Below are 24,308 nucleotides of genomic sequence, written 5' to 3'. Positions count from 1 at the left end.
AAGAAGACACATGAGTGAGAGAAATGTGGACTATGGAAAAGAAGAGCTTGCATTTCTCATCTTCATCTGATTTCTACTCCTCCTGAGTGGTCAGGAAACAGTACAGGAAGAATTTCTCCGGACCTATGTGTAATGATTTCATGGCATACTGAGGAGGGGTAAACTGGAAAAGAAATGCAGTTAGGACATGAGATAAGCACAGTACAAACCAGAATCTTGGCAATGGAGGACAAAGGGAAAGGGATGCAGACTGAAGACGGAGCAGAGGGAAACAATACTCAAGGGCCTGGATGTGTGGGATGCATGTAAATAACAACTCAGCTGCAGACAGAGGAAGAGAAAGGTTGACATTAACATCGGCGTTAATCTCAGAAAAAAGAAAAGAGCTGATGGTCAGAGGCTGGCAGAAGACAAGCTGCTGTGGATTTTCATCTTGAAAATATTGAGCTTATTGTGGTCTGTAAAAGGATTCCCAGAAAAGTTAGCAGACATGTCAGGGGAAGTAGGATATTGTTCAGTGGGGAGAGTTGGAAAGGGAAATTTGGGAATTATGTCTTGTCCAATTGTTGAAGAAGTTGGAACTAAGTCAAATTTTCAGGGAGGTTCCCAAAGAGAGGGAAAAGCAAAACTGGTGCTTTTCAAAAACACAGACATCCAGCTTCCTTGTTATTTGTATAACTTATGTGTCAAATGTCAACATTTTGTTATTTCTAAAAAAGGAGGGAAGAAACAGGTTTTGTTTGAACTATGTGACTGCCTACATGCAGATGGCAGAAGTGAAGGCTTCAGCTAGAAGAGGGTAGGGTGATTAGACACACACATTTTGTGGTGTTCCCACAATAATTCACCACTGCAGGCTCTCAAAGGCTCAGAGCTAAGTTAGGCAGGAGACTGGTCAGCAAGACAGTAAGTTACAAAAATTCAGAAGCAATGTTTTTCTTCACCTGGGATTTGTGAGATTTAAATTGTTAAAGTTTAAATGCATAAATACATTTAAGTATATATGGGGCGGGGAGAGAAAGACATACATCTATATTGGTATAGTTATAGAGATGTAATTCCCATCCATCAATATTGTGCCAGATACCAGCTAGATTCTGGAACAGGCCCTGGTCTCCTGTTCAACTGTGTTGCATTCAGCCCAGCAGAAGGACCCCCAGGTGAATCAGGAACCTGAAGGAGTAGATGAAGGATCCTCACTCTCATGTTCCCTGTCCCATAGGGTCCAAGACAGGTAGACTTCCCTAGGAGATGGAGTTTCCTAAGGCTTACAGACTACTACTGACTCCAGAACAACTTTTTTTTTTTTTTTTTTTTTTTTGTTAACCAAACATGAAAGTCTTTTCCATACTGGAATGAAAACAAAGCTTCTCAAATTTGTATGTGTGTGGCAGATTCATGCTGGAGGAATTCAACTCTCTCACATGGTGGTTGTTACAAAAGCCTGGGACATCAGAGGTTCAAATTCTTGCCCTGATATAAAGAATAGTTCTTCATCCATACCACAACAACAAAAAAGATGAGTGTGTCCTCTTTTTTCCACCCTGGACCACAAACTGTTTTTCTCTTCTCTGTTGCTCCACAAAAGCAACCAAACAAACCTGACAGATTTCTAAAAGCTTCCATTTTGACAAAGCACTATATTATTTGGAAACTCCAATGCAGTGGAGCTTTTTTGACTGCTCTGCTCAAAGCTCTTTGGAGTGTTTGAAGAACACCATGAGGCCAATGCCATTTTCCAAAGGGCTCCCTCTGAGAATGGACTTCAAGTAAAGATGTATGAAGGCTAGTGCACTATTTCAAAGAGAATGTCTAAATTTAGTTTTGCATGAATGAAACAAAATTTAGAAATATCCAAATACCCTGGGAAGTGGGATTGCTTCTTTTTGCCCAGTTCTAGTCAGACACACAGGTGTTAGTGGAAGCTCAAGGGTATTGGCTAGTGGATAAGCTGAATGATAGAGAAAGAATGATGTTGCTGTCAGCTCTCATCACAAAACCTGTAATGTTGTTGCTGCAGATTACTCACTTTCAATGTCAGCTGTTGCTATAATTTTACTGCAAGTCTGCTGTTATTTGGTGGTGTTCCTAAAAGCCCAACTTCTGGAATCATGCAAAGACACATGAATTTAAGTGCAATTTCCCCCTTTAAAATAGATTTAGGTTTGCATTGGCTGCAGAGAAAAAATTTTAAAATTATGACTCAAAATGCTCAGCCATCACAGAGCAGATGGAAAGACCCTTTTCTTCAATACATTTTTTTTTAAGTTCATGAATTTTAAAGCAGTTTGCTGAATTTCTGGAGCCTAATTCATAATGTTTGAGTGCTCAGGTTTGGCAATACTTGATTTTTTCTTTGCCCACACACAAGCTGATGCAAGCAAGTCATGAAAAAGGGCTGAGTACGTCTAGAAATAAGGCTCTGCCAAACCTTTGTTTGCTGACAAGAGAAGCATTTTGGAAAGGCCTGAGAAGCACTGAAAATCTTTTTGCCAGCTTTAAAAAAAAAATCCAAGTTGCACCTCTGTATTCCAGGCCACACAGACTGAAATAATTTCTGAAATGGAGATTACGCAGGAAAGAATGTCCTCATATACATTTGTTAAAGCACTAAAAACCAAATGCAGTATTGATTCTTTACATTATAAGTCAACGTTACAAGACAAACTTTAATTCTGTGAGTGTATATGGTAATAACAACAGATTGTACTAGTCTGTTCAGGAAGAAACACTTGTAGGTTAACTTCTTGATCGCATTGAGAAATTATTTAAGAAACACTGTAAAAGCTGTTTACACTTTCCATGTATTATACATAAATATTTGTTTATGGAGCAACTGTGTGGTGCTTTGCCTTTGTCAGCAACTGGAAATTGTTACTAATAATGACATTTAGGGTTATAAATGCCATAACCCCTATCTGACTCCATGCAGTACTTTCCAAGAAACTGCAAAGTGAGAACTCTGGCCTGGGCTTCAAGGAAAAGTTATGCTGAGATACACAAAAGTGTTCTTCTGTGAGAAACTTGTTAAGTGCTTTCCCCACTACCCCCAACTCCACAGCCATGTAGAGGACATGCTGCAGCCTTGCACAAAGGTATGTTTACGATGTCAGTTAGCCAGATGTTTGAGCCCATTCTTAAAATCAGACCTAACCCCTACCATACACTATAACATCACATCATTCTTCTCTTCTCTGTCATCCAGTTCAAACTTTTGCCTTCACTAAGGACCTAAGTCCCTGAGCTAACCAGCTCTGTGGGCACTACTGTCATATAAATACTCTTACTAGCCCCGAACTTTATCCTCCCCTTGTATTTCCATATCGGACTCTCAGTTCACTGGATTGGAATGTTTAATACCAATTAATACATGTCACACAACAAAAAGCAGAAGGCAGAAGTGTGTGTTTGAGACATGTTAACAATCAGTTTAAAGATTTAAGGGTGAGCCAAAATGGAGCATAATCAGAAAAATTCCTTTCTCATATTCCAGATAACAATATCAGCCTTTGGCCAGCTATTTGGGTACTAACAGAAAGGCCTAATGAATCAGCATTTTTTTATATCTTTAAGACATCAAGTCTTACTATACTACCCTGCCAGGTGAAAGGCCTATCGTACAGAGAAACCTTATTCATCAGGATAGACAAATGAGCTCAGGAAATCGTTCTGGCGTTCTGTTGTACGGTAAGGCTCTGATACCCTCCTTCAATGAACACAATTCCCAGATTCCAAAAGTTATCCCAGAGAAATTAGTACAATATTTGGCCCATTGTTAGCATACTATGCTTAGCAATCTCTAGCATAGAACAATACCCAGTGGATTTTGTGGGTTCAGCTTTCTACAAAACTATTTCTTTCCTTCATACAAAAAAGGACAAAAAAGAAGAAAACATGCAGGCATGGGAAAGTAAGTTAGGCAGGAAATAAGTCTGTATTCACATTTGTTATCCAGAAGAAAAGTACATTTGAAAAAAAATACATATTTAAAAAGCTGAACATTTTAGCTTAATTTTAATTTTTTTTTTATTCAGAGACCTGTGGGAAAGACGAATGAATGCTGTATAACATATCTGATGCTGGAAAGCCTTCAATATCCTCAAATCACATTGATTAAGGAATGAGCTCGAAATAGGGGAACTGAAGGTCCTGTTCTGTATTTTTATTTATAAGTGTAATCTAGGCCACAATTTTATAATAGTTAAGTAAAGCATTAGGGAATTTGTATCACGTAAGAATTCCTAGGAGAAGAATCCTGTGCAAAGTGTTATGTTTAAGGCTCTGGAAAAGACAAGCCTCACCTGCTTTAACTGATTGTGTGTGTGGTCAGTATGCTTTAAGTCATCTTTTTTATACCAATGTTGTTGTAAGATTTTTCTAGTTCATATCTACAGGACCAATAAATGCAAATGCAGGAATTACAGTAGACAAGTCTCAGTTAATCTTACCTGTCATTAGAAAAGCAGTTTCAGCATCGTTCAGTGTTAAATCATATCACTTAGAAAATTCAAGAAACAAAAGGCAGTTCATAGAATTTGGGTGCAAAGTAACTCAATCCACTGATGTTTATTTTGTACTTGTTATAATTCATGGGAAGCAAGAGTTGTCTGATGAAGTCCTCATAAATCAATGAAAAAGCAAATTACAGACGAACTGACTATATATCAGAATAAAAGTTAAAAATTACTAGTGTTAGATTCATCCATATTTCTTATTACTTTCTTATTAGTAGGTGGTTCACTGTTTCTTATTAATAGGAAAATCAAGTCCTAGAACTTTAGAAAGTCCTCCAATGACAAATCATTCAGGCTTTTCCTCTCCACCATATAAGTCCCCAAAAGACTTCTCACTGTAGTTTCAGAAATCCCATCTGCCAGCCACTATGACTAAAGAAAAGGTGAAGAAATTCTTCATGGTCACTCCCTCCCTATGTTCTGAAGGCTTCCCTTCAGAACAGAGGTTACCTTCAACAGTAAACCTCAACCCTATTGGCAAAACCCTTTCAATATTAACATATTACGTGTGACACCACGTGTCACGTTTCTCTTAAGAATGATCACTGTCATCCCTCAAAATCCTTTCCTTCTTTACATTGCACACATGGGAGGGCATTGTCCAGTACTGGCTGTGGTTTGGAGAATCAGTACCACACACTGGAGCTCTGGTTTGAATTTCCAGAACTCAGTTTTGCCTATAAAGTCAGGCGCTGACAACGTACAAAACAGTCTCTGTTCTTTTTGTACAATCCGAAGTGTGCAAAGAGATTAAATGCTATGACTTGATCTAATAAAGTGGAGGAAGAGTGCTATGCGCACACACTCCAAACACATCATTATATTTCTGAGCAGTCTACACAGTAGACTCTCTGGCTGGGAGAGGTTACAGCACAGATCCTACTACACTGTTCATGAAAAGACTACAACTAAGTAAAAGAGCTTTCTTTGCATATATATCTGAATATATCAGTACGTATCTGAAAAGAAAGGAACAGTTGCAGTGAAGATCTGCTTTATAAAACCATGGCAGTGCTGAAAAAAATTAACTCTATCCCAGCTAAAACCATGACACAAGATATCACTAAAACAGTGTGTTTGGTTCTTTGAGCAATTGTTGACGCTTAGTTGGAAATATTTTTTTTACTAGTATGAGTTTGTCAGTAGGAGGGTGGAGCTATAAAGTTCAAAATATTTCCTGAAACACTTTAAAGTTTACTAAAATTGAAAAGCATTTGCAGTGAGTAGGAAACTATTTGATTCATGTTTCCATTAAAGCAGACTTCAGCTTTGAAAACAACATAATTATCAGCCTACAGGCCCATTCTCCAAAACTTTATCAGTGTGAAAGGGTAGAGATAGTGAGTTTATTTTTCTTGTTGCTCAAAATTAAGGTCTCCACCTAATTCTGGTGAAGTGGGAGAGAAGAATTTTGCAAATCCAATTTCCTACAAGTAGGAAAAAAAAAAAGTGCAGTTCCAAATCTCTCTTTTTCGATAACGTACCAAACTCTAAATAAATTGTATTAACCATTATCCTGGCTCTCAGATATTTTGTTTGTTTCACAGAGAAGATGCATCCCTCATTTAAATCAGTCACAGTAAGCCTGCTGTGTGGATAGGAAAATCACCATTACCCTATCCTGGACAGGATGCTTAATTAACTCCTAAACTTCAAATATTTTCTGAACTCACCTAGAATGCACACTGAAGACAAGCCCCCAAATGTCTGTCTATATTACGTTGAAAGGTAATTAGGTTTTGAATTCACAAAAACTGTATATTTACCAGGTTTTCCCATATCAGCTGCTTCAGGATTCCTCTCAATAATTTTTTTTTATTGCTTTGATTCATATCATTCCAAAGGTCTGCATTTTTCCTTATCCTATTTCCCTTTCCAGCAGCTGTTAGCTACCTTTGATCTGGGAACATAACTTGATAGACTAGGTTGCTGTGTTCTGGTTCCTCTCTCCCAGTACCAGAGGGGTCAGCCATCCACATGCGCTTGCTTTTTAAATGCCTAAAGGTAAATAGCTGTCATTTTGACAGTCTCTCCTTGTGTTGTCTTTCTGCTCTTCAACCATTGGTAAAGGTTTTAGATAATATTCTTAAAATCAAGGGACATTTTCCTATTGATGTAACAATGCCCAGAATTTTTTAAATTACTGTCACTGCCTGTATTTTACAATAAGCGTCCCGACCTTCTTGAACACAGGAGAGAGAGAAAGAGAATTTTTAAGCTTGAGTCCTAATTTGTGAGTATGGGGTTTTTTTCCTCTGTCAACTGTGACCACAAATATACAGGGAAAAGAGCATGAGGGTCAAACTTCAGTGTGACAGTCTTAAAACACAGTCCTGTGGGATCAATCAGTCAATCAATACCAACTGTGAAACACTTGAGGAACAGGTGCCCAGTTTCTGCTCTTTGGAGCTTTCCTGTCCTGATCACATCTCCCTTTTTCTTTCCTTTTTTTGTTAGGCTAAAACTGAAGTTACCCTTTTCTCATTCCTATCCAGTTGCCTTTTGTACAATATATTTATTTTTTGCCTGTCGTGTTTGCATAAGAATCTTGTAGCACTCAAGTACACACACTGAAAAATAAAGATTAATCACATAAACTGAAAACTCGGAAGAAAAGAATCAACTGAGCTGAAAATGTTTAAAGTCCTGCAAGGGTTTAAAAGGTTACAAACCGAAAGGACGAGGGTTTCTGGAAGCAGACTTATGAGTAAACAACCTCACCATGACCTCATGCTCATATAAGGAGTGAAGAGGAGGAGATGGACCCGTTAGGCAGGAAGTTACAAGAAATCTGCTGAACTAAAAAACAGCAGAGAAAATAATATATGAAGGTCTGCAGTTGAATCTGAAGAGGAGGAATCTCCAAGGACTAACTGGAGAGGAGAAACTACATTACAACATTTTCCTGGCCTATAAGCCTAAATTAGGAAGTAAGCAAAGCCCAGACCCAGTGCCAGATCACCGGGATTCACTTGAAACTTAGTGCATGCCAGAACATCCTCCAAATTGAACAAGAGGGAACAGAGACAACAATGACCCTTTTTTCATAATCTTTCTTAACTAGGAGCTGTAAAGCTGCAAAACCTAGGGACTGACCTGGAGATGGTCCACATGAGTCTGCGAGCTGTCCGCAGGAAGAAAACTCCCAGAACAATGCACAAGAGGGCTGAGACAAAAGGCGTTTGGATAGCTAAATGCAGAGAAAGGTTCATGTCTCCTACCAGACAAGATACCCAGTAATGCCTGAAAGGAATTTCTGCAAAGTGATCTTACTATTTTTCTATGGTGAGAAAACATGCCAGGTAGCTAACAAGTGAAGAGATAATATCAGTTCAAAGAGCATCTGACCTTAATATAACCTGACACCAGAAGCAATGACTATAGAGAGAAATGACTGTACCTATATACATTTAACTAAACTGGAAAAGGGGACCAAAGACATACTGAGGAAATGTGGTTAAATAAGAAAGCACTGTGCTAAAGTCAGAAGGAAGAATGAGAGCCAGGTTAAGAAAGAATAGGAGCTAGAAGTGAGTAAAAGCCTACAAGGAAAAACCGCTGCTGTTGCAAGAAACCAAAAAGTGTTTATTTTAGAGAAAAAACAAGGAGCCAGGGAATGGAGAGCCAGCAACAAATCCCCTTACTCTTTTAGGATGCAAAGAGTCCCGTGACTTATGAACTTTTAAATAATCAATACAATGAAATAAACTCAGCCTTCTCAGAGTAATGGATTGTTTTCATATGGTGATCTAGGCATGTTAAGGGTAGCTGTACCATGTTCTGCCCAGAGAAATGCATGGGTTCAAGTCATCCATTCCTTCACAGTTTCAGACAATTGTACAGCAGATATTATTCTAGAAGGGGCTCATCCAAAACACATGCAATGCCATGTATGCCTGTGTTTTCCAAGCTGAAAAAACCCCACCTTGCGACATCTTCATATAATTTAAACTTGTGGGGAAAAAAAAAATTGGAACTGACAGGAGACAGTGTGGGATCATACAGGCATTTCACACCACATATCTTAGTCTACTGCCTTGGGATTCTGCCTTCATCCCTGATATTGCCACAGTGATTAGAGAGGGACAGACAGTTTTTCAGAAGTGGTCTCTAGATAAGTTGGTAACCTCCACTGAGTACATGAAAGGAGTTTGGAAAGGCTTGTCTTCCAGGTTGGGAGTTTCAGCTGAGTGCTATTCCCAAATGATCCCTTATACCAGTGGTTCAGAGATCAAGGTAAAACAAGGCTTCAGGAATCAACTGTCTATGTAAACTAATTCCTCCAACTCTAGTCAGTACTTTATAGTACAACTATGTGGAAGATTCCTATACATAGAGACTACATAAGGTCAGCATTTATGTCCTGCAAATGAGTCCCTTCAAAATTCTCCTGTGCTCTTGAAACAGTTTATAGAAATATTTGTTCCACATGAACATTTGCCTCACCACACTTGTCCCAGCTTGTTATATATTTCTTTGTTCAAAGGCTTGGCTTCTCGTTTCACAGCAATCGTTAATATAAAATATAAATATAAAAGCTACAGGGTGTATGATGTATAATTGCTTCCCATTCTTGAACTGCCAGGTTTCTCCCCCCACACATACTCATGGCACTCATTTAACAAAGAGGTAAAGAGGGAAATCATCTTCCTGAAACATTGTAAAAGTCACTGAAGCTAGTCAGCGAGACAGAAGGGCCAGTATGAGATAGGAGTGGAAATAATAACCTCACAGAGGTGAAGCACATGGAAGCTGAATGATGGACTTACATAGGAGCAAGTTCAGTGAAGCTAATCAGGGTGTGAGTGGGTGACCAGGTAGGAACAGTGTATAAAGGCAGTAGTGTGTGTGTACACATACACATGTGTTTGTTTATTGTAGATGAAGGAACAGAGTGAATTCAAAGCCCTACAATTCAAAATAAAATGAGCTGAATTCATAACACGTATTTGTGTGGCAGCCTTTACTGCACATGTCATATCTGCAATAATCTGGTGTCCAGATGGCTGGATAATGAGAGCCCACTGGCCTGTCCTGGATGAGGTTCCCAAGTCTCTTCTCACACGTGTTGACTCAGAGAGCTGCAACTGCTGTGCCAGTAGGCACACCACACTGCAGGCTAGATACGTATATGTTTGAAACAAGTGCGACCTCTGTAAATTAATCCATCTAGAGCAGGTAGGACCAGAATAAAACAGACTGCAGTAACCTTCCTGACAGAGACATTATGAGGAAGGGCTTTTCTAAAGGAAGTATTTCACTGTTAGACTAAGAAAATTGTGATACAGTTCACAAGAAAACTACAATCTGAATTTCAATCATTTGTTCTCTGTGAATTACTAGTAATTGACTGCTCCACAGTCAAAACTATAGGGAACAGCCATAAAAACAGCATATCAGTACTTGGGTACTTGAACCCCATTAATTCTTTTTTAAAAGTGCTGTCAAGCTGTTGGCTCTGCTACAAAAATAGTATGAGCTAAGGAAAGACATGTGAACTCAAGCCTAAAGCAGCATTTAAAGGGAAACAGACTATACAAAGTATTAAGGCTTGTGGTGGTGATGGAGACACATACGTGCAAATGCTGAGTCTATTGGCTAGTCACAGAGAAGGGATTTTCTGTAGGGGAAATAAACTCCAGTCTTGTTATTAATATTATTAATTCATTCTGTATCATCCTTTCTGCCAGCTCCACCTATCATTCACACTTCATGGGTAGTTCAATTAAAAACACTAACAACTGCCAGCTTTATAATGTTAAAAGAAAACAGTTGTTATTAAAATAGAAAATAGCAGCAACCCATATCATCAGACCACCATAACATTGCACAGCTTGGCACAAGTCTTCAAGTCTCTGCTCTGCTGAGGCCCTGTCCAGACCACACACAGAGCCTGAAATGGAATATAAATCATAAAATAAAATTATAAAAATAAGTTGGTATGTCTTAATCAGAATTTGCAATATAACTATCTTCTTTGCCTAATCTGTAAGTGGCATAGCTGATCAAAACTGAACTTTCCACCCCAGGGAAAGTCTGATATTCTGATACTTATTTTTATAATTAACTGAGATAGAAGTTAAAAATTTCTCTTTATTCTTTTTCAGCATTTTAGCTGAATAATTTCAGTATCCCTGAATCAACGCATTTTATCTGATCTGTCAAATCCAAACTGAAATAAAAGGATCTATTCTCTCTGCTAGCATGGATCCCCAGGGACTGACTGCCATGCAGTATGGAAAACATAGTCCAGATGCACAGCATCTTTTCTATTGAGAAGAAAAGCATGAAAGATCCAAAGCAACAATTTCTATGTCATTGCTAAGCTTATGCTGAGGCAGAAATTAAACACTGACAGACCTGAAATATTTCCATCTCCTGTGAAATCCTCAGAAAACGAAAAAAAAAAGGATGCTTTCTTATGAAAATGTCTATTTTGGAAAAGCCACTTTTACTGACATGGAAAGTCCTGTTCAAATTTAACCACCTGACATGTTAAAATTACTGTTAATTCTATATGAACATAGAGAACAGCCACTTCCAAATGGGTACATATATACCTCACAACAAAATTAAAAAACTAGAAGAAAACACCCATTCTGGCAGTTTCAACATCATGCATGCAACAGTTAAGAAATCCGCAAATCAAGCATGTCTTTTCAACTGTACTACAGTTCTCCTGTGCTTTTAAATTATGATACAATCTTTAATTACACAGAATGCATACTATTTTTTCCAGAGACACACCACCATCCACCCCCCCCACCCCCCCCATTTCATTCCCTGTGCAGAGTGAAAGGTGATGCAGAAATGAATCAGTGTTCTGCAGTGAATGAGCCCATTGTCCGTCAGTCCCTCGCCTCGTTCACTGAACAGCTTAGAAGGTGTCCGGTAAATGAGGCAAAGGGCTGCAGGAAGAGGATTGTTCATCCTGTGCTCAGTGTGCGTCCCAAAACTGCCGTCTACAAATATGCCATTAGACATACTAATTGCAGTTCTCATGCACAAGGAGACCAAGTTGATGTTATCTATAAAAACATAATGATCATTTTCTAACTTTTGAAGAGGTAAATTTGCAGTGTTCTTTTATATACTGATCAGTAGGACTTCTGCACTTGATATCAGACTTCAGCTGGCTCAAGCTTTCTGCAGAGAAAGAGACCATTCACTGACAAACTTTAATTCACAGACACACACACACAAAAGTAGGGGGAGGGTTTGAAATAAATTCCTGTAATACTTGAACAAAAGTCACTCAGACATTAAAGAAAGTGAAATCTAGTTTATACCACTGCTGCTAAGAGGGCAACCGTTTATTTCAGTATCAGAAACCTTGTTATGTTGTGTCAAGCTGATGTTGCTGAAGACTACTGAAGTGCTGATATGTGAACCTAATTTGGAGGATTTGCAAGCTGTGGAACTAGTAAGATCACAGATAACAAGGGGAAGGATCTATTACACACTTTCTCTGGTTTCATCATGACATAATGCTCCAAAAATCAGAAAGTAAAATACAGAGTTGGCTTCAGTCCAAGCATCCCAATATGTTAACTACAAAGTTGGATTCGTGATGCAGTATCCAAATAGTTTCTTTTTAAAAAATCATTTAATTTAAAAAATAAACTTAATCAAGAGTACTGAAAGCTAGAAGTCCTGTTTAACACACAATGCAGGCTTCTTCCTAGGGGTAGACTGCAGTGGAAACTCAGGAGGGCTATAGTGCTCTCTCTTTCCTTTTCCCCTCCAGTTAGCATCACTTAGCACACCACAAACTCTGGGTCACATACAGTCATATGGTTTGCAGAGCTCCACTCCTCTTTCCCTCTCTGCATCACAATTGTGCTTAGCCCCTGCCTTCTGCTCCAGCATACCTCTGGTCTGAACAGAAAGATAATTTCTACAATCAAGCAGGATATTCCAGTTCAAAATCCATTCAGGCTTTTGTTGCTTTAGTAAAGCTGTCAAAAACTAATGGAAATCCATTGCATTTTCTGTGATGATTTTTGTGTTGTATACACCTGGTCTTGATGGCTCAGATATTTTGATTAGGCTATATAATGATGATTTAGATCACTGCTGGCTTTGAACTTTGAACATGTTACTAACAGACTGTTGAAGGATCTATATTAGATGCTGGGTCAGAAAGGGTATTTTCATAGCAAAAAAAAAAAATTTGTGAAGATTTTCTTATCTATTGTTTGGATGAAACAGGCAACTTTTAGAGTATTTTGAGAGAAAACAGCAAGAGTGTGTCACCAGAATAATCACCGTCCCTAGATGATGCTAAAGAACTAGGCTCAAATCACCATCCTGAATCGATGCAACACAGACTGAGCCTTTTTCCCCCAAGCTGAAGATAAACACCCCAACCATTCAGCCACCATCACATCCAGTATTTCTAGGTTGGGTTTCTGTAACTAGAAATTCCATCTTGAACCTGCAAAGCCTCTCCTGAGAAAAAAATTCACTGAAACTAGCATTCTCCCCTGCAAAGTTTGGTTTTTGCACTTTCCAATTAAAATAATTAAGTAAAAGTATGAATTGTATTATAACTTATATATAATTTATTACTTGGCACCTGAATTACAAACAAATTTACTTGTAAGCATAAGAATCTCTGTAAGCATAAGAAACTCAACTTACCAGTTTCCTCAGCAGCCAAGCTCCTGAGTTTTGTCTGATTTTTAATCTTGAATCTGATGACTTGGACCAAAGATATGAGAAATAAGACATTTGGCTTCTATTTCCAGTTCTGTCACTGAGCCTTTGTTGCAACTTGGGTAAGTCATTTAACCTCTCTGTCCCACAGTTTCTTGATCTACTAAATAGATACAGCAGTAGGCAATCTGAGTATGTTATAAAGCTAAATTAAAAGCCTTAAACAAAAGGTTCTAAGTGTCATTTCCCCCCTTTTTTTTTGCTAGTTATAAGATCAAAGAGTGAGAGAGGGAGTGTATTGTGTTTATAAGCAGTGAACATCTGATAAGTTTTATAGTCTATGCCAATATCACTGCAATGCCCTTTAAACCTACTGTCCCCAATTACAAAAAATAATAATAATAAAAAGTCCTATAAGCAAACAGCAGTGCAAAAGACATTCCAAGGTGCAAAGGACAGTTATGTATATTCATATCCCATTAACTTTGGTGGGAATGCAACAATTACTGCAAGCCACAGCAGGCTTCCCAGTCCCCAAAGTTTTCAGATGATTACCACCACACAAGTTTTCAGTGATTGATGTAGACTCCCTGTTACCAATCAAAATCACTTTGCCTGACTCCATTTTTATGTTTCCTAGATTCATTAACCTCTCCCAAAACTTAAGGCAAAATGGCAGCATGAACACACTTTTCTTAAGTTCCAAATGTAATTGGTTGTGCCATGCCATGTTGATGCTGCAGTTGTGTATTAGATCTTGTAGCTTTACGCACAGACGGATAATAAGGAACACTACTACCAAATCTGCATGGAGTTATACAACTGAAAATTGTTCCCATACACGCTTCCACCTCTGATTTAAATGTTTGCCTTATGTCTTTAAAGTGCGTGTCAACAGAATCTGGGAGCATACACTTATTCTCATTGTCATCAGAACACTATTGTGTCAGAAATATTCATACCTCCACTGAAATAACTATATGAAGTAAACTTAAATGTATTACTCAGCACAAGTAATTTCTCCCTTATTCAGCCCTTCTACCTAGTGAAAAAGCTTACATTTTTATTTACTGCTGTAGGCATAGTGTATTGGACAGTAGAATAAGTCTTTAACTGCAAAAGTCTTCTACAATTTAGTTTCCTGTTGGTTTTGTATTACCCTTGCACTGTACTTCTGAAGCAGCTGCCCAGTCCACATGTGTTGTTTCCAAATTTTCCATGCAACCTATAAAAATCTATATATTCTTTATCTAACCACACTGATCAGTTTGGATCAGGCTAATGTGGATAATAATTGCAAAATTATCCTCAGGTTCTGGACTAATTACTGTGGTATTATAATCTGATCAACACTTTTCACTGGTCTTATTTTTCCAAAGTTTATCTGACTTGTATTTAAAGGCAACCTTCCTAAATTCTTCTTGCCACAAAGGCCAACATTTTTGTACTAATACATAAGGACCTCGAATCCACCTTCAAGCCAATGCAAATTTGATTTGACAACCAGGAAGTTACTTCCACTTCTGATATGCCTCTATGTTCCCACTTCCTGCAAAAATGCAAACTCCAACTTAACCCATTCCTTGGACTCACACAATTTATAATACCACACAGGCCTTCACTTCCTATGATGTCCAGTAAGTGAGATGGATACTCTTCCAACTGAACTCATCATGATACCATACTCCTTTCCTTATATTAAGTTCAAAATATCAAGATCTGTCAACAAATGAAAAAGGAGAAATAAGAATCCAGACTCCAAACATTTATTTTCTGTCCTCCTCAGGGAAAAAGAAAGAAATGCTGAAGTCACCGCTGACTCATTAAATATCTGTTACCAGAAAACAACCTATTTCCTCAGGAAAGAGATTTTCCAGTATAGCCTATCTCATTGATGTTTGGTAACATTATGAGAGCCTAAACAGCCTAGACTAAAAAAGTGGAATATGGACAATTAAAACAGGCCAAGAAGAAAGGCAAAAATGCATTCATCTTCCCAAACATCAGAAGATAACACTGTTCAAGATGAGAGTCACATTTTACACACCTTTATGAATGTCTAAAGACTGATAAAGAAATTCACTGATACGGCTATTGCAGATTTCAGCTAGGTTATATGGGGAGATTACAATGTAAACCTGAAGGGCTGATAGTGAAAAGCTCTGTAAGTAATCTCTTTGCTGTCCTCACTAGGATTTTTCACAGCACCTATCCCGTTGATCTCCTTCCTGCACCCTGTTACATCCCAATCTTTTACTAATAGATCTTCAGTCTAAATACTCAGTGAAAATGCTACCTTGGTTGGAGCATCCTTAGGGCAAGTTTCAGGCACAGAATATGAAGTCACCATGAGGAAACCTGTTATCACAGATCATTACAACAATCTCAGGCCTTCTCTTCCAACGTCTATGTCTCAGGGCATTTATAAAACTGCTTCAAGTCTGGGGTCAAGACAGTATTTAATAACTGTCTTCCTCTGGAACAGTGCAGCTCTCTACAGTAATTAAAGTGTTTATCTAGGCAAGAGACAAGATTTTCTCATAGAGCTTTCAAAACTGTGAAATGGGCCCACTCACCAAGTAATAAACTTTAGAAATCTCACCACCTTTTGCTCCAAGGTCAAAGCACATTTCTTTTAGATGGACTTGTAAAACCATAACTGCACCTATAAAAAGAGAGTTCCACCAAAACAAATCTAAACACACTTTTCCTTATGACGACGAGATCTGAAAAACAAATACCCCGTGCTATAGCTCAGTGTCTTATTGAGGGTGCTCAGATACTGAATTGGGAATGCGATAAAAGAACTAGGTCTGAAAGTATACACATACAAAGGTACTCATATGAGAAGAGTATCTCAAGGTGAAATATCCTTAGACCAGAAATGCTCACCATTTAGCCATATTTATTGTTTGACCTCTCACCCCTAGGTCAAAGTTCTGAATAGTTACGGATTTAAAAGTTTCCAAACAAAACAATCCAATATTACATGTGGAAATACCTCTTCAAATACTCTTACGTACTTTTGTATGACTGCACTCTCAGTCATTTTACTAGGCAAATCATATTCCCTAGATTTAAGCTTTGATCCGTCCTTCAGAGCTTTTTTATCTAAACAAGCATTGCCTGACTTTTTTTACTGCATCTGGAATTTTCAGGGACCAGACATACCTTTTATTGTAAAATTCCTACATCTAGACTAGAAGAGATCCAGTAAGCAAAATTATTATGTAATTTCTACCTAAAGATTCATATCAACTCTGACTAACATCATAAGCCCATCTGCTTCATTTGACTTTATCCCTTTGATTTTCTCTGACAGTATTTTAAATTCCCTGTCATTTTCTGTTTTCTGCCACATGTCTACCATATGTATTGCATAAAAATAAAGGTTATTTTTCTACCACCCACCTATAAAGACTATTCAGCTACCAGAGTGTGCTGAAAACTCAGCTTGGGAGTTTACTCTAAACTGAAGGGAATCAACCTGTGAAAAGCCAGTCTACAATATACAATAGGAGTCCTAAAAGTTGGCAAACGGAAGATAACCACTTGACCAAACAAGCATGTTATTTATTACCTACCCTGGAATGAGAATCAGGTCTCCAGAGATGAAGGGCTAGGGCACTTAGCCCCGATTCCAAGGCTGGAAAAACTATTTGCCTCTGCATGTTGTTTACTGAATTTAATCCTTTCTCTGTTTCCCGGTTGTCCAAAATTCAAAGCACAGTTGGCTGTACTGAAGCTCTAACAAGTTTTGGCTTCAGCTGGAAGGATGTCACTTAATGGATGTGTCACACTTATGGAGACTGCCATTATCTGAGACAGAGGGTATCTTCATTCTACAGTGTTCCTACAGCGACTCAAGTTTGGATGGCACAAAACCAACACTATCCATGATCTCAGATTTCCTCTCCATTCCTTCCTTGAAACATTCATACAAACACAGCTTTCTATATTCCATATGAAAATACAAGTTCTGAGCTTTGTTTCTTAAAGGTGTGTATTGCTTATTGTAAGTGTATTCAGAATACACTACTAAAATGCATGATTTCCGTGAGTAAGCCGCTAAAGAAACATTTTTTTGGTTATGTCTTGAAGTGCTCAGAAGTGTGCAAAACCACAAACAGAGCAAATTCTTTAAATAACAAATGTGTACATTTTTTGTTTATATGTAACTCTTCATGTCAAAAAAATAATCTTCCTGCTTTGGTGAGATAAATTTGATGACACAGTCTTGAAATATATTTTTGCTCTGTGGCACTTTTATCTCCTTTGAAACATTCTCTAATGTGACTGCCAGAATACTGTTCTAATTTGGGGGATAATTTTCTATATGAGGATTGACAGATTGAAAATAAATTCAAAGTTCCAGGAAATAATGAGTTCCCCATTATGTGTCTGATTACTGTCAGCTCAAGGAATGTACAGACTTCAGAAATGGAGGAGACCACTTTTCCTTTCACCAAAGTGGGGAGACCTGAGTTGATGGCATCAGGAGAATGCTTTCAAGTACTTTTAAATCCTTCCCAGTTCTACATGAGAGTTATTTTGAGGTCATGTTCACGTTTCTAGACTGAATAAGATTCTCTGGTAGAGACATCTGAGTCTTATCTGCCTATTTCTGGCTTTGTTTGAGAATGTTTATATTATTCAATGTGGGAGACTTGAACTCATGACAAGGAACATGATAAATTTTCTTAATCAAACTGAGTATCAAGAGGTGGTCTGTCATCATTTCCCTTTTGTTGCACTGTGAAAGAAAGCAAATAAGGAGCATCCAGTGTGATCCCCACTTCTGTTTCAAGTCTCCCCACCAAGTCATTAAACATTCTCTGGCCTTTGTCAACAGCCTGGTAAACATCCAGAGAAAGAATCAGAATAAAATAGTTTATTTAACATTCCTCTCCTCCAACTGCTGATTAGGATAAATAGTTTGGATAAAAAGCATATCTGATCCAAAAATCACAAAAAGAAAGGATTCAGCTATCAGCAAAGTTTAGATTTGGTTTCAAATATTTTTAAACAGCAAAAGAGTTTTTTGTGCTCTTTGATATTTTCTCCATCCTCAGCACATCATGTTAGCACCGTGTCAAAGCAAAACATCAACATCAAATGATCACTGGGTAAACTCCAGTGAACTGGAGTGAAAGGCTGGAGGCTGAAATTCCAGGCACAATATAAAATTTGGAAAGACGCCAGAACAGAGTTCTTTTTAAACTGCCTAAAAGGCTGAGGAATTGATACCTAGCAAATCCCTTCATTGACCTAATAGTTTGGAAATTGCTAATTCTGGTCAGACTGATGAGTCCTTTGAGCCAGGATCATTTCCTCTGACAGGGAAATGTGTCAAATGATTCAAAGAAAAACAGAATCTTCTTCCTCTGACCACCATTGTGCTCGTCCATAATGAAAACAAGGCAACACTATGCCTAACAGAAAGCGTGTACCTAGCACGCAGAAACTTGCGGTCAGCTCAGGAAGTGAAACAGAAGAATTCAGGACCGTTTTATATTTTTATCCCGGACAAAGTGATTTTGTAATCCTAGTCTCCTTGCTTTAAAATATTGGGGGCAGGATACTCCCCAGTAGTTAATTATGTGCTCTGAAGATATTTCTTTTTATCTATAGTAATCTTGTTGCCATTTAAGTTTGCCAACTGGCCCATTACTCTTGCATTATACCACAGTAAACAGAAACAGCTAAATGATCTTAGCATTCAGAACTACCGTGTCACATGCTTAGCCAGTGTAGATTAGAATAGCTGTATTGCATTCAACCATCATTTAAAATATTGAATGACTACAAAAGGCTTAAATGCCCATTCTCTGGGTTTGAGTTCTGTAAGAAACAGTCAATCAACAGTTATTCTTTATTGTATGTCTGATATGTTTAATATCCTTTAAACATTGGGTCAGATCATCAGTTAACATAAATCAGCGAAGCTGAAGTTACTGGATCAGTTTACACAACTGAGAATGTTGCCTGTGGCTTTCCCACAGTAATAAAGTTAGACCACATACCCACTTTGGCTGAAATATTTGAAAACATCCAAATGATCTACATGCTTAGCTCCCTTTAACAGGAATTGGGGATAATCTTATCCATCTATCTGATGGGTAATTTCTATTTGTAAAACACAGATCCCCATGGTGCGCACACACGCCAGAATGATAGAAGGCAAGAAAATTCCACAAATGAGCTCCACAAAGGAATGTTTTTATATATAGTCTTTTATCAAGAAACTGTAACCACAGAATATGATTACACTTCTCAAGTGAAAACTGCTGCTGAAACATAAAATGGTGAACTCACTCCTAATTTTAAAAAATTGATACCATTAAGTTTCTCTTGAGAAAAAGCTACACAATATTGGCACATTAAATAATGCATAGCTTTAGATTTCATGGTTAATATAGTAGTAAAACAGGAGTTATAGAACAACTTATTAGTCAAAAAGCAGTTAAAAATAGCTCAATTTTCATTTTTGCTATTGTTTATGAAGAGAAAATGAAGATCAGCTTTTTCAAAACCACTTCTAGGAAGTGGCTACATACCTGCACCAGTTGACTGAAGCAGAGAGTTTATCACTAAATTCACCACTGAAAATAGTGTCCCCACAGTAACTCTGAATGTGCAGTGCCAAAGATTTAATATCCTGCACCACAGGAATGGAGCCACTTTTAAATCTTACAACTTTATCAATAGTCTCAAAACTATTAATCATTTTCCTGAAAGCTACAGCCGGTTTCTCTCTTTTAGTAAGTCTCTCTTTCTTACAGTCTAGGAGAGCTGGCTGAAAAGATGATCAGAACAAACTGAACAAAGGCTGGAAGCAGAATCAGAGACAGAGAAATGCTCCCTCTTGAAAAGTAATGCTTGAAAGATAACCATCCTTACAACACCAGGGAGCGCTGAGGAGTATTTCACCAGGGTGGAGAGAGCAGCACCTGTTGGCTACTTCATGCAAAGAATTTAATGAATGTAATTTAAAGTAGGGCCTGTGAAATAGATGTATAAGGACAGCATATTCTCATTGCAGTGAGAGTACATCTAAAAGCTCAACTTCATTATTTTGACATCAATTCTGAAAAGAGAAACATTATTCAAGAAATATGAAGTTTGAAACTTCTCACCTCAGAGTCACTCTCCTGTACTTGAGCATTTCATTTCATAAACTACTGCAAGACTACCCCAAGGCAGCTCAGCCACAAAAAAAACATTACAGGAGGATGGGCTGGGCTGGCACAAAGTAAGTGTGGGAATTCCAGCTCATCATTACAGCTCATCCTGGTGAGCTGGGGAAACAAAAAAAAAAAAAAAGATGAAAATCAAACAGATAAATTAATAAAGAAAAAAATAAATCAAATAAGTTTTCTTCTTCTTACAAACAGGCAAAAAATTAATTTTGACTCAGGTTCAACATTTCTGCTTCTCCTATTCACCCTCTTACAATTTAGAAGAAATTTTTGCTGAACTTAAAAAAGGACACAAAACTTCCTCCACAGTACTATCGTTTGTTTGCATTTTTTCAACCAGTACCATTCATAATAGTGGATCTAAGAGGAAAGAGAAGCAGCAGCTGTATGCTGCCACTGAAGGTGAGGAATACCATGATATAGCAGTAGCATGCAGATAGCAGAAGAGAGAGGAAGCCAGATATAATTTCTTATCTGCAGAAGTCAGCCTGGAGCTGGATCTCCTGGAAAGCATTAGAAAAGCACTTTTTTTTTTTCCTTTTCCAAAAAGGCAATATGATTTGAAGACAGAAAAAGCACTGAAACAGTAACACAGAAAATACTAGCTAAATTTGGTTATCCTAGTTTGGAACTGATAGCCTGGAAAGAATTTCTTTCAAATTGTTGTATGCCATCTGTAAAATGATTACATATGCATAAAACCACCTTGGGGAAAAAGGAAAAAGGGAGGAGAATTGACCAGTGGTATCCCTTGTGAAAGTATGTTTAAAAATACTGAGGTTTAACACAAACCAAAAAAAAGCCAGGAAATTCTAACTTAAACCTAACAACTCCATCCTGAACCCATGCTGCTGAGAAAAATAAAAGGAACAATGCTGAGATTTCAGAACAGATCTGCAACTTTAACTGAGCTTCCTGGTTCCTCTCCCTTTGTTAAACACTTCTAATGTTAACATTTAAATAAATAGTTAACTGCATTTATCACTGTTCTTAATAAATAATAAGTTTTGCAGCTTTACTATCGTGTATATAGTGTAGGTTCATTTGCTGCAGCCAAAACACCGGGTTTAAGTACTTTTCATGATGTTTCTTGTGTAAACAACATCAGCGAAGCTTTGTGAAGGTTCAATTTTATGGCAGCTTCTTAATAAGGCTCCATACCTAAGTAAATGAGGGTTTTTTTCAGGTTCTCTGCTTGGGTTGATGCAGTATTTTTCATTTTGAAAAACTTCATAAAATTATTGAGCAATAGTTTTATTTGTATGCCAAAATTATAATGTCTGATCATTTTTTCTACTGTTACAGAGATATATTTTTATTATTTACTGTCATTAGAAATTATTAGTATGTTAGCATTTTCTTTTCAGTTGTTAGTGATTTGCTGTTTGATCTTGGATATGTTACAGGCATAAATGTGTTTCTGCAATGTGCTTATCTGTGATATTTAGATGATATTTATGATAACAGTATTTATTTTGCACAATATTTGTTTTCCTTTCTAATGATTATTTCACTCACATTCAGCACTCAGAGAAAAGAAAGCTTAAAGCTTGCTCAATCAGATGAAATGTGTATTTTAGAATTGCCCAATAAAAGTGAGACCATTCATGATCTTACTCTGATATAGCAACAATGCTCATCCAGTCAGAAGACAGATGTAAACCCATGCTATTCTTCTGCCAGTAAACAAGAAGCAATATTGTTATGCAATATGAGTTTCCAAATTCAGACAGCACACTGCAGCTTGGATTTTATTTTATCAACTAAATACATTTACATGCATCTACAGAAGTTCACATCATTTCCATTGGTATACTGAAAGAGGAAAATGACCAAACAATATTCATCTGAATTATCTGCTGAGCTTTCCCTTCAACCTCCATCAGTGACTGAGCCCTTCCCACAAGCCATGGACTGTTTCAATAGCTCTCTTCCCAGAGCATATGTCCATGTAAGTTGATTTTTAATCACTCTTTGATCAACATTATAGAACCTTAATATTAATTTGCTTCACTCACTGATTTTTTACAAAACTTGTTTTTCTTCTAATTTGACCACCTGTTTGCTATTATGCCGAGTTCAGTGTAGGTCTCAATGAAAACATTTCTACTGTTGGCTGACCAAATGGACACTGATTGTATAACAGCTGCAGTTTGATAGGTGCAGAAGATGAGCCGGTGGAAAATGTGGCAATGTGTTTTGCAGACTTAGGGAAAAAAAAATAAAACAATGCTTTGTGCAAAAGCAAGCACTCAGTCAGGATTATTATTATGGTTATTTATGTTTTATTCTGATAGGCAATGTATGAATATTAAGCATAATAGACTCCCTTTATTGAAATCAAAGTAGGCAAGATATCCCAGAATAGAGCAGAATTCAGCATCAGGGGCACACATCATTTCAGTCCCATGCTTTTGGAAGGACTGAGTAGTTAAGACTTAAGCTAGGTAGGTTACATAGAACTGAGCACAGAAAACAAAGCAGAGAAGGTACAAATCAAAGACGACAATGGCATATGTAAAAAAAAACTGTCAGAGGATGGGAGGAAGCAGGAGAAATTTAGAGCTAACAGTCTATTTGCTTAGTGAGAGAATCTAGTCAAAACCATGAAAGATTCAGCCAAAATCATCATAACTTTTGTTTGTTTTATTAGGTTTTCTTTGTAAGTAAGTATGAGCAAATGCTGCTAAACTGCTATACTGAAGAACAAAAATATTTTTAGATACAGATGCCTCACATATATCTGTTATACCTCCAAGTGTGGGATAAATATGATCCAAGGGTGGAACAAAGTTCCGCAAAGAGAGAAAAGAGATAAATTATACATTCCGAAGTCTTTTAAAATATCATAGTGGCATCTAGTGAGGAAAGCATCAGTTTCTATTGGGAAGAAATTCAAATGTGGTATTGAACGCTGAATTAGCTAGAAAAACAACTCAGAGGAGTTAAAAACACCTCCAGTAATTAAAGGATGAATCAGAGTTCTGACCAGAAACTACATCACTTGAAAGATTTACTTGTAGGTTTCACCATAATAAAGAATATAAGAAATGGAAACATTCCTGGGCCACATTACTTCTGCTTTGCCAGCAAATTAAAAAAAAAAATTACAACAAACTCCATCCCCTCCACATTCCCAGTGGCTTGTTTTTAGTAACTTCCCTCTGCCTACATAGCGAAAGAGGACTATATTTTCACAGATGGAAATAAGTGACTCTCCTCTGCCAGGATTTGGCAACTGCTGCCCCATATTGGAAGATCTGGGAACTCTAGCTGCAGCAAATTGTGCAAAATGTATGTTATATACAGCTTAGTTTGTCTTGTGAAGTAGCAAGTATTCAAGTAAAGGGAACTGATTCACAAAACAGTTTGGAGAAAATTCTACAACAGCTGCAAAGACTGATTCAGATCTCTTTCTCAAAATGCTGAAATATCAGTACAGACATTTGCACAGTCTTATAGCTGAACATGAAACAGTGTAGCAAATATGCAGTCTTCCTTAGAATTTTTATTCACCCCTGGACATTTGGAGTCCTGAAGCTGCAGACCCACCCAGTTCTTCATGAATATATAGAATTATTCTGTGCTTATGTACTACAGCACATCAGTTGAAAATGTGCTTTTCAGTCCCACCATATTGACCATATTATGCACATGAGGGGATAAAAAAACCCATGGCAAAACAGGTGCGATAAGAGAAACTTGCTGTAAAAAAAGCACAAGATTGCTGTCGGGACTTAGGACTTGCTTGAGGTCCGGATTACAATTACATTCCTTTCTGCAATAAATTAGAAGGATATCTTAAAAATAAAGGAATACAGTTACACTGTAGCAAAACTGTGTCAAAATTTCTTTGTGTGTTCTGTCAGTGGTTCTCCAGGTATTTAACAAACAATTTATCAGCTTCCTCTTACACACAGGAAATCTAAGACGTGCA

This window comes from Phalacrocorax carbo, chromosome 2, assembly GCF_963921805.1.
Source record: "Phalacrocorax carbo chromosome 2, bPhaCar2.1, whole genome shotgun sequence".
NCBI classification, from domain to species: Eukaryota; Metazoa; Chordata; class Aves; order Suliformes; family Phalacrocoracidae; genus Phalacrocorax; species Phalacrocorax carbo.
The sequence above is the reverse complement of the archived record's forward strand: the minus strand, read 5'-3'. Positions refer to the sequence as shown.